Source organism: Ptychodera flava, chromosome 11 (genome assembly GCF_041260155.1).
Source record: "Ptychodera flava strain L36383 chromosome 11, AS_Pfla_20210202, whole genome shotgun sequence".
NCBI classification, from domain to species: Eukaryota; Metazoa; Hemichordata; class Enteropneusta; family Ptychoderidae; genus Ptychodera; species Ptychodera flava.
In genome coordinates this window covers 5,915,350-5,932,490 of record NC_091938.1, presented here as the reverse complement: position 1 = coordinate 5,932,490, position 17,141 = coordinate 5,915,350, and the positions used below count along the sequence as shown (strand labels likewise).

At 40.7% G+C, this 17,141-nt stretch overlaps 1 protein-coding gene across 2 annotated transcripts in view; it reads right to left on the bottom strand.

Annotated features, from left to right (window-relative positions):
- LOC139143378 (homeobox protein Mohawk-like) overlaps nucleotides 1–14,456 on the bottom strand; it is a 122,881-nt gene extending 108,425 nt beyond the window's left edge. The window contains exon 1 of one of the 2 annotated variants that reach the window (XM_070713646.1): nucleotides 14,302–14,456. The gene's annotated coding sequence lies outside the window, so the exon portion shown is untranslated. Of the gene's footprint in view, nucleotides 1–6,584; nucleotides 6,911–14,301 lie in introns of those variants that run through there. The other variant, XM_070713643.1, reaches the window with a different exon arrangement.
- Between the last annotated feature and the right edge of the window lie 2,685 nt (nucleotides 14,457–17,141).

The following is a 17,141-nucleotide window of genomic DNA, read 5'->3' as shown; positions in this document are numbered from 1 at the left end:
GTTTGTCGTGACAGCCTGGAGGAGAAGTGATGGGTCTTATCTAATCGCATTCTTATCTTATCGAGGATTGGCTCAATATGAAACATATATGAAACTAGTGATAAAGTACATGACAGTTGTATGATTGTTAATAATGAAAGCTGGGCTTGTGATAATAAATTGGCGTAAATCTACAGCTATGCCTGCTCGTCACCAGTGAAGATATTGAACTCTTTCGGGCTACTTGCACTTTCAGCTTCTGTGAATTCACAGGTATTATTTTCCGATATGGAGATCTTAGAGGAGGAAACGCATGAAAATCGATCGACGGCCGCCGCCGCCGCCCCTAACCCCAACCCCCGTTGCAGGCAGCAAACAGCCGCCATGACGGTATTTTACTGTAGAACGCCGATCACAACTCTCGAGTACAAGAAAAACACTGCGCACGCACCATACTCTGCCACATCCTAAGCGGAGCGCGTGTTCGTGCGTCTCTCGACGACCTGGTTTATCGATCACCGAAACCAACCTTGCCCCATCTTGGCCCCGGTATATTGTTTGAATGTACCAGTGGGTTGGGCACAAAATGATCGCCCTGGCTTCTTAAATGCTCTGGTTACCATTAGCGACAGGGGCATACAACAAAACGTGGCACTAACCCAACATTTAGTCGTGAGTATAACGACCCCAGCAACTTGGAAATCAAAAAATGACTGCCGTTAACGAAAATTTCACGCCCATGCACATCCCTGCGTTTTATGTTGATCATTTGATTATGTGATTTAGATGTACCAACTGTGAATAAAATAAGTAGATTTTGTCAGTCTAGGAGCTCGATACCTTAAGTTGTGAGTGTAAGAAACTTTCTAGGGCGAACTCAAGTGTCGAACATTTTTGTAGTGTTCTTTGATCCAGGAATAAAAAGTATAAAAGATTAATTTTTCAGTCATTGTAATTGTAACTGTTAGGGCGTAATGTTTACGGCCGTGCAAGAAAGGGCAAACAAACACACGTTCAGACTTGCCACAGAATAAGGAACGTCAGTCCAAAACAATACAAACAAGTCACATTAAATATGTCTATCATTTCATGTAAGACTGTCGGTGCAGATATTTCTCCTTTGCCTCTGTTTAGCTATTTCAATGCATCATTGGTCCAGTATGGCTGTCCATGGAGGTGGTCGTCGTATGAATTTAGGTTAGTTTTAATTTTTTTTGAAAAGACAAATACAACACACAAACATGTAATGGCGACGTTTCCAGGAACGTACACGCTGTAGAAGTACCATTAGAGTATATGATGACAGATTAGGTTGATATATGGTCGTGACAAATGTGACCTTAGAAAAAAAAAACATTTTCAATTTATATGGTTTCGGATCAAGGTAGACAAAATGGGCGTGGAGCATGAGTGGGTCTTTGCGGTTTCTGACTACAAAGTTATAAATGGGAAAATGTAAACAAAAATAGGTGATAAGAACAGTAATTATGAACTTTGGTAGACTCTAACTCAATGCGTTCCATGTCATGGGATAAATAAATACACCGTACAAACATTCAATATCGATGGGCTCCAAAGTGACTTTAGATTTCAACGGCAATAAATTTCTCGTCGGCGATGGCACGGTCAGGAAACGCCTAATACTTCGTCCGAGAGTTGTAAACACTGTTAGAACATGTTAATTAGCAAGGTTGTACCGTTGTTGGCTGTATCTTGTTGTTCTGTTGCACCTTACTATGGTGATAGTTTCTATTAATGCAAAACTTGCTTTCTGGATTTCTGTTGAAATACCATGCCGCTAGCCGTTCCGGTATCAGATCAGCTTCCAAAAATTACTATTTGCTGTCCTGTTCCCCACTTGAACTTCCCGGACACATAACGCATCTTGAAATCCGATGTACGTCCTCGTATTTAGATATTTTACACATTTCAATAGAGACAAAAGCTCTCTTAGTGTGCACTGACGTCAGGCATCCCTGTGCAAATGACGCAAATATTTTGCCAAGATGTGCTACGATTCATGTGACTGTAATTTCACGTTATTGTCGTTGCCATGCTTACAGAAGTCTTAACTTTTCAAGTATACAAGCTGGTCAGGATAACTTGTATAGGTATATAGATAATAACACAAATTACTTCAAGTACAAAGTAATAATATATTTTACTTAAGTTTCACAGATACTATTAAATTGTACTTGAAATAATTTTTATAGTTATCTATAACGCTCCGCTTTAGTCATCGAGCACTGTTGTTTCCCACGAGGACATCTCTGTATACTTATATATATATATATATATATATATATATATATATATATATATATATATATATGTATGTATGTATATATATATGTATGTATGTATGTATGTATGTATGTATGTATGTATGTATGTATGTATGTCCTTCATTTAGTTATTTAGCATTGAAAGCCACCTGCCTTTTATACAGTAAGTGAAAACAAATATATAAACGGATACTCTCCTTGTCTGTATGTTTGTTTTACTTATTGTATAAAGGCCAATGGCCTACAATACTGTCTAAAGACTATATATAAAACTTAAATTGATAAAATACCTGCAGATTTATGTATTTTAATATACATGTACGTTTGGTATGAATATAATGAAATCTTTGCCTCAATTGAACTTTGATGGACCTTAATGAAGAGTGTGTATGCTTCTAGAGCGAATACTCAACTTAATGAAAGACATGCAACATTATTCATGTAACACACACGGGCCAAGTTCCCCTATCTGTACAGCTGCAGCATCGTTGAAATGAAATTTGTCACATCCTGATTCCTTGATTTTATTTAAAGAGAGGAGGTCGTCCCGTCTGCCGCTGCGTGGCTTTCTTGTTAAAAAAACCATTGTGTCTTCCCAGAAGTTGGCGATGAATGTCAAACAAATTATATCCGGGAACAGAGGCCCTAAAATTATTTACAGGTAGTTTAGAGACACGGATTAAAACAACTTTGGTGGACTTGCATTTCTCCTTGACAATTATCCGAAATATTATACGATAGCAACAATTTTATTACGGACTCGTATGTTCTAATAACTGTGAACATTGTCGGGAATATTGACTGTAAATACAAACTTTTGGCACACCTTTTGCGGCACCTGGCAAAATTTGAATGACTAAGGTGTTGAGCCATAACACGACAAAAGCCATAATGAGTTGAGTTAATTTGACGCTGCGCGATGCTGTTACAGTCATGATGCGGCAACATCAGTTCAGCTCTGCCGGGGAGGCGCTTTATTCCTCATGGCCCGGGCCACTGACCGGATGCCGAGTTTCACGGTCCACGTCCGCAGCGATCGAGGATCTTTTTGAAGAGGCCAGCCACGCACGGTTCGAGGAAATACAAAACTTTGTTCCGAGGCAAGAATTCTACCAACATGCTGGCAAGAAACAATGAATGAGGTCAACAGTAATTCAAAGCCTCTTCAGCTGTAACTTTCTTGCTCTGTTTCTTTAAGATATAATTTCTTGTTCTACTACATCATGTTGAAATGCGTGGCGTTCAGTTTGTAAACACTGACTATATGTGTGCAGTGCACAATGTTATTGTTAACAATTAGGGCTAAGCCCGGACTAGAATTCATTTATCAGCAATAACATTTGAAATTGAAAATATCATGTTGTGTTCGCGAGGCTAATACTTTGTACTTCAAGTTCAACATACATCAGGGACAAAACGCACTTGCTTTCTAGAACAGAACTGTTGAATATTTTATGTAAAGTCATAGCTACAGCCCCTACAACATGTGCGTGTATCAAAACACAGAAGAATTGGAAAGCCCGTTTTGCCGTGCAGGAAAGAGTTTGAACTGTCGGTATTCAATGCTCACAATGAAACAGTCTGACTTTGAGTGATATACACTGGAGGGAAACGTGTAGTTAGAGAAACTTGTAAATCATCCTTGCGGTATACGAACAGTACATATCGTACTTAACAGAGGCGCCCATGTTTTTATTATGTGTTTGTTGATTCTTTGGGTGACTCCTCCAATTATGACAGATATCCAGACATGAATAGCATAATTCATAAACCGAATATTTACCGAAACCATACCCGAGGAGATAACCTAACGAACAACTAGGAGATTAGATTCATTGACGGCCAAGGAATTCAAATGCGATGTATTTCGATCAGCTCTCTTTTTATGGCGTACATCTGCCACCACAACTGTTATTAAAAATGTCAAATTATATTTCAGCATGTTGATCACGTCTGGCTTGTTCTGTACTAACAAGGCAAACCAACATTAATCTATAGACAGCGTTAATCAGCACAAACATTAACATGCCAGATTTTCTCAGGAGTTAGCAATTTCAAACTGCGACATCAATCGCTCTAGAAATAAATCATGACACGTGCCGCTCTGATATTACGAAATCTTTTAAGGCGAAGTAGCGAAACCTGCTAGTTGTAAGGTGATGTTGTGATGACCTCATTTGACCTTACTGTATTTACTCGTAAACAAACCAAACAAGGTGTGGCCTCGCACCAGCTTGTCACAAAACAAACAAAACAAGAAAACGAAACGAAACTTCAAGTATTTATTCTGGTATCAACGCAGTATCCAGACCGAAATAAATACTTCAATGGCCATGGATACGTCACAATTTACAGGTTCAGCCCAGAGACCACTTTCTCGCGCACAGTGGATATTTTAAAAATTATATCTGCTCACATTTCAACTACAGAAAATATACTCCATAGGTTGTTAACTGCAAAAAGTGTTATTAACAATATCAAATCAATACTCAAGTCAAAGGGCATCATCATGAAAGTAGAGAATTGGTTGTCGTGGAGACAAGGCGTGCACCACTATAAATTTTGATGATATTTTGTATACGAGAGGTGAATCACGGTCAGAGACCATCGGTGAATGTGCACGTCGATTTGGTTCGAGCTCGCTATAGGATCTTAAATAACTGTTGTGCTAGACAAATATGTATTTTGACCTTGAGCTTATTCGGCTTACGTTTTATCACCTAAGTGCACTCGGGCTGAAATTTTATTAAAGCCCTTCGGTTGATTTAATGTAGTATAACAGTGCTTCTATACTTTCCAACACAAGGAGCCAATCCTAGATTTACCAAACAATCACCCATGCATGATGTTAAACAGCTTTGACCGGCCCTCCCAACAGAAAACGATGACTAAACTAAAACTCACCTTATCTGTCAACACTGTTTTTTATTATCAAAATTGTGTCTCATTTTTCAGTACTTTAATCGTTTTGAAGTGGTTTCATTCATAATCAAATGCAGGAGGATTCGGACGGACATTTGTTGATAAGTGTAATCGGAACGCTAGGTTGAATTTTACCGCCATTTTGGTGACTATGGTCCCGGTAGAGGTAGTGTAACTGTCGTCCTGCACAGACCAACCACCAGTTTGCGTTCTCACTATCGGCTGTACAAGGAAGACGATTGTTGTTAACCCCCACCCCTCTCACTAGACCCCGTTAAGGCCAGAAAATGATGAACCAAAAATAATGTGCAGGAAAAGTTTTCGCGTGATGGTGAACAGCCTTTCGGTATTTGAAAGCAAGGTACTGGAAAAAAGACAAAGTAAGCTTCGAAAGCACAAACATGGACGGCGATGTCCGTGTTTGGCAAAGAACATCGGTCAAACTTTGATTTTGTGCCTTGCGACCGTTTTTATAAAACCGACACGATAGTTTGGAAACTTACTGAAACATGTAATTTTAGGAATTCATATTCAATCAGAGACACACATGCACATTTTTATTTTAAAAAAAACAGGATTGTAAACAAGCTGTTACTTAAATTATGTTAATTACCGCACGGTCCCTCCAATTTGTGTACAAGGTCGCGCGGTATGAAAGGAAATTCCATTGATTGCTGGGTTATTTTCAAGAGCCCCAGCGATTCTATGAAATATGAACATTTAGCATCAGAGAGACACAATGTTTTCATAATCCTGAGTTATTATTCCATCTTGTTTCCAAACCATAAGCTTTAAGTCTGGTACCATCCGTGAGTGACGCACTGAAGTGCGACAGTTTCGGCTGCCTATTTGTTGTCATATCGTTCGGTGCACGAATTCTACGCGCTCATCGCCAACATCCGTGTTAACATCCTTGTAAACCACAGTTAAGTCAGACTAAATTCTGACATTTAACATGAGGGAAAACCATTATTTAGGAACAATACGCCGCCATGTAAAATATTGCTATTGTCAACTTGGTAATTATTTATGTACTAAAATGCAATTTTGTGTGCCCTTATCGGCTGCTCTTGTAGGCCTAATCTCTGTTTCAGGATCCATGGCTTGCCATGACACGATATAATGTTTTCTCAATGGGATAGAATGGCAAACGACTTGTTGATAAAAGCACCTGCGGTGAGATCATATGCCCTTTATATCGCATATATAACATTCTGCTGAAAAGGGCAAAGTGTAATTCTGATTGACATTACAGAATCGAATCGCAACAGGATTTCTGAAGATGTGGCCGTGCACGACTCGCCGTTTGGTTCGCAGGGGCAGTCATAGTTCGAATGAGGTTAAGACAATAAAAAATGTACAGATGTTAGCAGTTAATGTTTAAGATATTGACGTTACCTTAGTTTTTGTTCCGAAGACGTTCCCCTTACGTGTGTCTGACGATCGGCTCGTATTCAGCGACGGTGCGATTTTCAAAGCGGAAGTTACGCGGCAAAACCTGGGCAAGTATGGAGATACCAACCTACGGTTACGTGTAAGCTTAATTCCGACGAAATGACTTAGTTGCTAGTATTCCCGATGAGAGTGAACGGAAACGCTAGCAAAGAGGCCAAGTTATACCCGTTCCTACACGTTATGCTGCACGTGTTGCCACGCACTTGATATTTTCAGAGAGTACCTTTGCCTCAAGTATGGTCGGGGAACCAATCACCAGTCGACAAGCTACTGTATACGCACGGCCGCCACCCACGCACATAAAATATACGATAACTTTATCGAATTTCAGGAATTGGTTTTCGCGAAAACGGCAGGAAGATAGAACATATATGCACTGATATCTTTCAGTAATCGTCAAAATCAGCATTTTGAGTAGTCTGAAACTGAAAATATTAAATGTTACGCCTCACGGCTGGGAGGACCGAGAACATGCCACGCACTATGTCTTCATCAGAAGCTACATATAAAATGTAAGTTTGCCGGTATATCTTGATGAGAAAATGTGTGCTTGGGGTCGACTCCCAAATCATGTTTTTATCTAAAAGTGTTCAACGGTTTCAAAACACCCTTGTTTGTCAGTAATGTCTGGTGTTATAGCCAACAACTTAATTTAAAGTCAGAACACCTAATTAGTCAACAAGAACAAGAGTACTTTGTACACAGGGGCTTGTGCGTGAAAGGCAAATTCTCTGTGTTTTAACACACTTTAGACACAGTCTCTCCGTGGGTGGAGTGACTATCCATTGCGAGAAGAAAAAGATGTATTTGTTATTTAGAAAAACGTTCCTCTAATTTCCAGATTCATTGAATGTTGCACTTTGCTCCAAAAAGCGGAGGAGGAGCACGTGACTCGTAGCTGTCATGCCGACTGAAGGCACGAACGACGGGTAATAAGCCATCAGTTGGTTACCTTGCGTGCTCCGCAGACCACCCTGGACGACGCCCTCACAAAGGAAACTCGAGGCGTTACAACAGAACATGACAGCTGCAGCATTTGCCGAAATTTGCAAAACACTCTCAGTTGCCATCATAACGTGTAATGTATGTATGTATGTATGTATGTATGTATGTATGTATGTATGTATGTATGTATGTATGTATGTATGTATGTATGTATGTATGTATATGTCTGTATGTACGTATGTATGTACGTACGTACGTACGTATCTATCTATCTATCTATCTATCTATCTATCTATCTATCTATCTATCTATCTATCAACTGTATGTTAACAAAGAAAGTCGTGCAAAAATACACACCTACACACATGTGGCCATCATGTGGTCATGCGTATACATGATAAAAATCTCAGCAAGGTGCAATATTTATAGAATAAACCACACCCAGACGAAGGTATACTACGAGGTTTTGTCCCGATCAGGACACGTATGCAAAAGCGAGAGCGAGTGCATCTCAATGTTGTGAACTGGTCAAAACCAAGTGGATTACCTGTTGCCGAGGTTGTTTATTGCTGTAATATGTAACCAAGAGCATATTGAAATTCTGGAGTGGAATATTGAAAAAGCGATTTTTCCCAAACTGAGAGCTCGCGTCTGTTTCAACTGTATTTTCACGTCTCGGCCAATCAGATCACTGTACTGGCGCCATCAATATACCTGTTTAGTAAATAAACGTTGTATAAGCCTTCTCAGCATTCTGTCCAATACTGTATGTCCGAAGTATACCTGAGGTGCTGTCAGGAAATCCTAGGCATGAAGAATGGCTAAAATATTCCGATTCAACAGGCACCGGTGCGGCGGTGTGGTAAACGTCTTTTCAAACACGTTGCTTTGCTGAGTAAATGCGATAAAAACGAAAGTTACTGCCTATATATAAGTCACATTCATGTCCTAAACCTGTTGTAGTCGGAAATAAAACGATCAATTGGAAATTTGAAATTTGGCATCAACAAATCTTAGCCAATCAATGTAGAGAGAAGATATATGAATGATGACGTAGCATGGGTGGATGTCAAATGGCGGTGAACTTCATCAACTACGTGACGCGCTCTACCGTCCCGAACATACTTTGATCTAGCGTCAACAAATTCGGAAATGAAACAATAGTCTTTCAAATTTCCCCCTTTGTTCCCATAAAATGAATGCACGCTTGTCATTTTTTACAGAAAAGCGGCCATACTTCGCATGGCAACATGTTCGACTGACATATACACTGTGCAACCACTGTCAGCAGAAGTGAGATCCCCGCGTCTAATGTCTATGGTGCAACGAATGAAGAGCCCTGGGTTTTTATGGCATAAAAGCAAATCTTCGTTTTTAAACTGACAGTGGCATGGGCAAACATAGCGGTCAATCGAGTTTATCGACTGTGTTAGACATGCGTAGAGTTACTGTAACCATCGACCCTCGAGAAAAAGGGTTTTTCTCGGCGGTCTATGCTGTAACTTGTGAAGTCGGAAGGAAGCACAATCAAATGAAAAATCTTAGCCAATCAATGTAGAGAGAAGATATATGAATGATGACGTAGCATGGGTGCTCGTCAAATGGCGGTGAACTTCATCAACTACGTGACGCGCTCTACCGTCCTGAAGTCAGATCTCGAGCATTTGCCATTCATGAGAAACTCAGCTGAGCTGATCAACCATCGGAAACTATCCATCGACACCAGTGCCTACCGTTTATTTTAAGAGGGATTTTTTCTGGTTATTAAATGACATGTTGAGAGTTGTACACCGGCACTTTATTACAGAAAGAAGGTATTTCCGGTTCGTATAATCGGCATTATTATTGAAGTCTAGTCATCCATCGCCCCAAACTCAAACAAAAGTTGTTTTAGCGCATCGCGTAAAGTGTGCATGTTTAAAATGTATAAAACAGGATCTTGTTTGTATTCTGCAAAGTTTGTGAAAATGATTATATACCAAAGAAAACATCTTAGGAGGTTGTCGAGATCGCAAGACGTCTGTGTTTGAGGGATCGTCTGCCCCAATAGTTGAACGACGATCTGTTAAAATATTCCTGGAGCCACACACACAAAACACCCAGACTAGCCTGACAGGTTTTTTAAAAATCACCGTAGCTGTTGGTACAGATGGGGGAATTTTAAATATTTAGAGTGTGTCCCGACGATTTTCGGGGTCACGGTTTTCTTAATTCCATTTTAACCAATGAAAACGCTGAAAGCGATAACCGGGCATTGTAGATCTCCTGAAAATCACCGAGCTTCCCGTCGACCTATCGAAATTACAAAAGGGTCTTTAAAGAGGAATTGGGTATCGATAATGGTGCTGATTACGACTGCCAATACGGATTTCACGAAACTGGTATCGGCTTCTCAATTACCTCGGTCGAGAGGTGTCGACAGGAGATTTTTACGATCATCCAATAGATGCTAGACGCCACTTGAACCTTGTCCTCATCTTTCGTATTTCATTAAATTTAATTTCACAGCCTGGGTAACCCCTGTGTACCTGCGTGGACCGTTCCAGGTATATCGCTTCACACCATGCAGCATCCGGGTTCCGAAGAATTTCTATTCACTTGATCGTGTCTACTTACAGCATTACTCCCGCACGATTAATCATAAATGAAATGTCACGCCGACTGAACGCAAACAGTTCGGGGCTCTCTGGTTAAATATAGCTTATTCCCCTTTTTTATTCGGACCCCTGAGTTGATTTTCGCGTGCTGAAACCTTCCAGTTACCGACAGCTGTTAAATTCGAGCGATCCTTGAAGTGTAAAATTGTAATCAGGGGAAGATAAAAATAAGCCCACATTGCATACACAGTCGACTGCGTCACCGAGGTAGTAAAGGATGGAGTGATGATGGAAAACTTTGGTTTTTTGCATCTATTGAGGGTGAACACGATGTAAACATGACGTCTTTTACATCAAATTTTGACTATTCTTTTGTCTTCACGAACGATGGACTGACTGTACCAAAGATGATTTTTTCTTGTTGATTTTGACCACTCAGGCCTCTAAAGCTCTGTTTGTCATTCCCTACTGTCTCTTTCTGATCGCCATATATGCTGACCTCACACGTCCACCTTCAGTGCTGTCTGTCAGCGATTGGGTCCTTCACTGTACGAACCAGAGATTAAATTTAAATATCATGGGTATATGTACTGTCGAAGTGAAGTTCTCGTGTTTCCCATTCTAGTGTGTATGTGGAGCTTGTGTCTTTACGCTTTCAAGACATGTCAAAATATTTCAAGAGAACTCGCAGTCCATTGCCTTCACAGTATGATGCCGGTGTTAAAATTATAGTGACAACATATGGTTGTAAACATATCTCCAACGGCCGATTACGGAACTTGCGGGGGCAAATCGTAATCTTGCGTGGGGATTACTCGCCGCGCACCTAACCACAAGCGACTGTGGGTGCATCCCAAGAAATTTCAAAATGGAAAATTGCCCTGCGGGACTGACGGAGCAGAGATAGGTGATTAGGGTATATATGTTGTCAACTTTATGTTGGTAACTTTACCTTGATCAAATACCACAGCGTTAAGAAGTAGGCGGTACTCAAAATTAGCGTCGTCTGGAACAACGACGCCCACGGATATGTATCTTTAGTAATACAAGAAATGCGCTTCACAGTTCAGTTAAGGCTGAGAGTCTTTGCGACGCTTATACACTGACGAAACGGAGACTTTGGGTCATTGGCACTCAAGCACGAATCATAGACAGTATAGAAGCGTCTGAAATATTGACAATACCCTCCCTCCCCCTACTGTCTGGTGGAAGCGAGCAAGAATTAACACCACAAAATGTAACGGTTTAGTTTCAATGGGCGTGTTTAGAACGACGCTAGAAAATTGTACAATCTCCGGTCAAGTTGTTTCGAATGGATACGTAAGACATATATGTCACGAAGTTGGCACCAGGGCACACGCAGAAATTTCAATATGTCAACTCTAAATCAATCTCGAATTTATTATGACGTATTTTTTATGCAAAAGTGCACACGGTTTTTATGTTTAATGTGCCAGACAAACTTGCTCGTTACTAGGCACGCCGTTGTCGGCTTAAAGTTTTTCAATCCCCTCCAACTATATTAGATGTTTGTTTTAAACTTCTTTTCATGGGACTTTCTGTCTTTCCCTGGCGTCGACATTTTCACTGAATGATTTCAACAAGTCCAGCCTGGACATTCTCGCTGTACTTTTTGCTCAACGTTAATTTGACTTGCTCACGTGTGCAGCTCTTTTTATATTTACTTGTACGTAGGCGTTTTGATTTCTGAATTATCTTATGTTTATCCATGTTTTTGAAATAGACGTAAATGCGCCTCGGGGACAGATATTTGGACTCTAAAATTGTTTGCAATTCTTTTCTGATCTCTACAATTTGTGGGGGCTCATTTTATAGCTTTTGGACCGAGAAAAAATTTCACCCTCTCAATTTATCGAAAATTGAAAGTTGTATGTTCCTTCACAGAGAAACATGGGTGGCGGCCATTTTGAATTTCAAAAATCGCTAAATATTTGATAATCTGCTTTTCTCGTACCTTACTCTGCACTATGACCTCTAATTTTCATTCTTGATGTGGTACGAGAACGGTTGGTTGAATGTTTCTCCGAGGAAAGTTTGAGCAAAAAGTTTAAGTCTTTCACTTACAAGGCACATACGTGACCAAAGATTAATTCGAGTATCTGTAGGTGTGTACACATGTATGTCCACGGGCACTTTACATGTTTGCGAGCCAAATAGGCACACCCTGAGGTGCCGATAATTTGTCAATATTAGCCTCCACCCTCCCCCTCCTGCAAAGGAGGAGTTAAAGATACTGTTATGTTTTTCTCAAAGTTCATATTTTTGAAGTTTTAAATTTGTTTTTCTAAAGTGGTGTTTGAAGTGCGTTTCTGCAGTTGATAGACAAGTACATCGCGCTTCTGTATATCTAATACCTTAACGGGCGTGAGGGAACACTATCAAGGTCAATTCACTAGATTTCTGAGACGTGAGAGATTCATTGACCTATTGTGATCACAGCAAAATTGAAAGCGGAAAAGTTGTGTCCACCTTTTAGGACTTCTGATCCGTTTTCACTTCCCGACGATCGACAGCTGACCTGACAACTTTTCCCTGTAAACCAGCAGACCACTGCCACCTCGCCCACTCGAGCGGCAATACCGTGCGATGGACTATAATTAAATACGGATACGGTGCATGCGATGAAATTTATATCGTAAGCGATGTTTTGGGATTTTTTAAGATATGTGACACGTAGCTGTAATTATCTACGTAGATAATCGTGGGGATTTAGGGAGCACACGGAGATCAACTGTAGTTAATCTCAGCCAAACAGTACAAGTAACTGTTTTCTCTTGGCTATATAGTTGGTTGGCTTTTCTGCTTTCTTATTCATTTCACCTCTTCATGTGATGAAGGAGACTGGTTGTATTCGAAAGCTTATGCTAAATTAAAATACAGTTGATCGCAGTAAGCTTCCTCAGCACCAGTGATTGGGGGTTTTTGACACCGAATTGTTGCCTAGATAGCACAGCCATTGACGACTCTAAGGGAATTATAGCTGTAAGTTGGGGTGACATAATCGTCATATTTGTTCTAGAATTAGAGTGAAAAATTGTTCTTTTCCTCACAAAATATTTTGAAATACAAATATTAGCCTGCCGACACACAGCCTGACGCAACATACCACGTGACTGACACGTCGTGTACACCGTGCAATGTTGTTTCTGACAAATAAATTCCTGTCCGGACTAGAATTCAGTGGTCAACAACATTTGCATATTGACTCTGGAGAAAAGTTAAACGCCTGGCTGTTGGAAGTTCCATGTCACCTGAAAGATCAGCCCATAGTTCGTGAAGTTTATGCTATTGATATTCATAGCAATGGTATATGTTTTATGTCGACAGAGAACCGCTATGGCTATAAGACTGTCTACATAAACTTTCTCCTTATCCCTTATCCATGGCTTTCTTGAGCCATTGGTTATACCTATTTACTCATAAACTGTTACAATTAGTATTTATGTTGGCGTTTTTTACCTGGTACCGTGGGTACCAGATAAACTGAGGAAAGTATATCACGGTTTCTCAAAACCATGAAATGAAACTGCTTACTATGACCGTCACTCAAAATTCGAGTCAAGTGCAAACTTTAAGCTTGCTTAGGTCCGGTCATGGTTTTCACCTCAAACATCTAGGGCAAAGCGCAGTCTCCCCATCGTGGTGACCAGAGGTGAAAATCTGCAACCACCTGTTGAACGGCAATCGCAGTAAAATAAACTTCACACGGGTCGGTTTGTTTTGACCTCAGAGAGCTAACAGTGTTTTACATTCGCCTGATTTTCCTAGGCGTACACAATTTAAAATAGGCAAAAGCAATTCTTGATACTGAGCGAGACAAAATGCATGTTCTGTACAGGAACTGTGGTGGCGATATACGCTGAACACACAATTACACTACTTTGTATTTTAACGGTCTGTATGATCTCTCTCTCTCTCTCTCTCTCTCTCTCTCTCTCTCTCTCTCTCTCTCTCTCTCTCTCTCTCTCTCTCTCTCTCTCTCTCTCTCTCTCAGTACTTCCCGTAAACCATCCTGCATTTACAACAATGGCACACCATTCTAAAGTTGCTTTATAGTGACGCTCATTCTGAACTCGAAAAATGCCAAGCGTGCTTACCCGTCTTTTGTAACCTTCGCCCCTTGAACAAGAAACGATAGATCCTTCACACACGAAAAATGTTCCAAATGTTTGGCAAGATTAAATGCTGGTCCAGAAAGCCACTCCAGTGAACAGATGCGGGCACCCGAGCCCTCCAAAACGCAGTCTAATGTAACAAGACGTCTGAAATGTCCCGGCTTCTCATTTCTTACTTGTCAATCAATTGTGAGCAAAAATTGCTGATTAACTCCAGTAATGTTCTCACCCTAAAACGAGGGCTGATTGTACTGTGAGACACAACCTCCATTGTTGTCGTTTTATAACGACCCCGGACTTGTGGAGATAAAGTCGCCTCGACAATAACACCTTAATGTCGTTGCTTCTTAAAAAACATTATCAGGATACTCCGCGGGATTGGCACTTTTTGTCTGGTCCGGTTTTTTTTCCTTATTCGATCCATAGCCCTGAAAGCCGCCTGAGATTTGTTTTTTGTCATTGGCAAAAGGCGCACTTGTGCCATAAGCCGGGGGAGGGCTCAAACGGAGTCGGATTTCTCGCAATCGTCTTTCAGCTGTCAACACCGGTCGGTATGTTGAAAGATACGACGACAATGACTCCGCTGACCCGATCTCGTCGCTCTTTTTTATTTCATTGAACTCCTCTTTATGGCTTTGAAGTGCTTCGGCTAGACCGTATTCAGGTAGTATTTATTTACCCAGCCTGTAGAAATAATACAGACGTCAATTTACGCACTTGGTCCGATAAGTGCCCCGAGTTGCAAGATCCGCGAGTGGCGTAGCTTTCTGTAACAGTTTCAGACAGGTCGTCTTATTTTCTATAAATCTCTTGTCAAGGGCTGTACGTTATAATGGCAACCATTGTAACCTTGCTAAGGAGAGTGCTGTCACCTCTCGCTTGCGTCAACAGTTTTCATTGGCTGGAAATTAAGCTTTCTCCTCTGCGCCATCGAATCACATTTGAGCTTGCGTCAGGGGGAATACAGGGTCTCGCACGTTGTGCCTTGATTCAAAAGCATTTACGATCGACAAAATTAGCAACGAATTCTTTTATGCATCTCTTTAATTCCTTTACAGCCTGTTCAAAGAAGGAAAAGGGTGGTTTTTATAAACACTGCACAACCATGTCGGACTTGTAATTTCATTTGAAATCGAATTTAAATGAAGGTATATGAGTAACTATCTTGAAATTACACCTTGAATCTGTATTATGAAATCTCTCTTTTGTCAAGTGGCGTAGAAATTACCACACGTTCACCCCGACCGAACATTTCCTTGCATGGGGAATTTCCATTTTCATTGCTGTCAGGAAATTTGCCGTCTTCAAGGTGAACCACGGTCATGAAAATTCTCATTGTGTTCATGAACAAACAAATAGGTTTAGTTTTCGAGCCTTTGGTTGTAGCTTTATCGACTTGAAATACATTTTCCGCTCGTTGAGTTTTGTGAAAACGTTGAATTAAGGGCAGGAGACAGGCCAATTTCGATCGGACAATTGCGCAAAGGAAGTTATGAAGGAATGAAATTCTGGCACCGAGTGCTGCTTCTTTATTACATCCCTAATAATTATTCTTTAAGATTGACGAAAAAAACTGATTAAGTTCGATTTTGATTCACACAGCAAGACACACTGCCTTCATTGTAATGTTTACCGAGAGAAAAACCCACAAGCGCAATTAAGATAATTGGACTATTGGTACCTTTGTCTGCCTGTCTGGCACGGCAAAGCAAAGTCATATGAAATCATGCGTTATCGAACACAAAAAAGGCTATTGCACTTCTTTTGAGCAACGTCCGGTCTCTTTTGAAGCCCGTGTATTCATTCTTCCACTCGGTACATCTGTTGAGTTGCTCGCCTTTCAGGAAATATCTTCTGATCTATCCGTGGCGTGACTTTTTGGCATCTTGTTCGGCTTGTCCGATTGTGCCAACGAATATATATAGGTACCTTTGCCCGCAACTCACTTTCTCTATCAAACTTGGGGGCGCTGTTTTTTCTTGACAATTTGACCATGTCCTACGATACGATTCCACATTGACCCCGGTGGTGGCAGTCTCGGAGCAGCCGGGTACGCACGCTCGTTAGAAATTTCGCGGAAAAGGGGGTGATTTTTGTCGGACATCAGGGAGACATCTAGGTCCGTGAAATCGAGAAAAAGGGGTACTTTTTCGGACCACCCTCCTAGAATCAGACCAAAGAAAAAGCGTACCCCACATGTGTCTGTTGCAGCTTCAGATGACGGACGATGTCTAGTATCAAAACGGATCAGAAAAGTGATTGTATATGAGTGTGACTGATGAAAATATGGTGAAGACAGAACATTGAACGATCACTGTATTTCAAGTTTCCATTACGTTACTAAGCATACGTTGAACAAGGCAGTCTGTTACTGTGCACATCAAACACAAAGTCAACCCATGCTAAGCTAGTGTATTATGTGTTCCTTTTTCACCATGAGTCAGCACACTTGCTTTGAAATTGGTAAATTATGGTATTCAAATGTCTTGGCAAACATTTAGGTAAAATCTCCTAGATATCGGAAAAAAGGGGTTGTTTTTCGCAGTGATTTTCTCCCAGATTTTCCAAAAAAAGGGGGTGTTTTTCAGAGAAAATTCTGGGAAAAGGGGTACATTTCAAACTCTGCTAACGAGTGTGGGTACCCACCCATCCAGAGACTGCCACCGCCGGGACATTGACACAGCCTGTACACAAAAAGTGTACGTTTATTACGTCAACGGTTCAAAGTCGACCCAAGCTTTAATGAACATTGACTTAGGAGTATCATTGTATATTTCTGAACCAAATGATTCGATTTGATATTTTTGAAAACGAATCGGGGG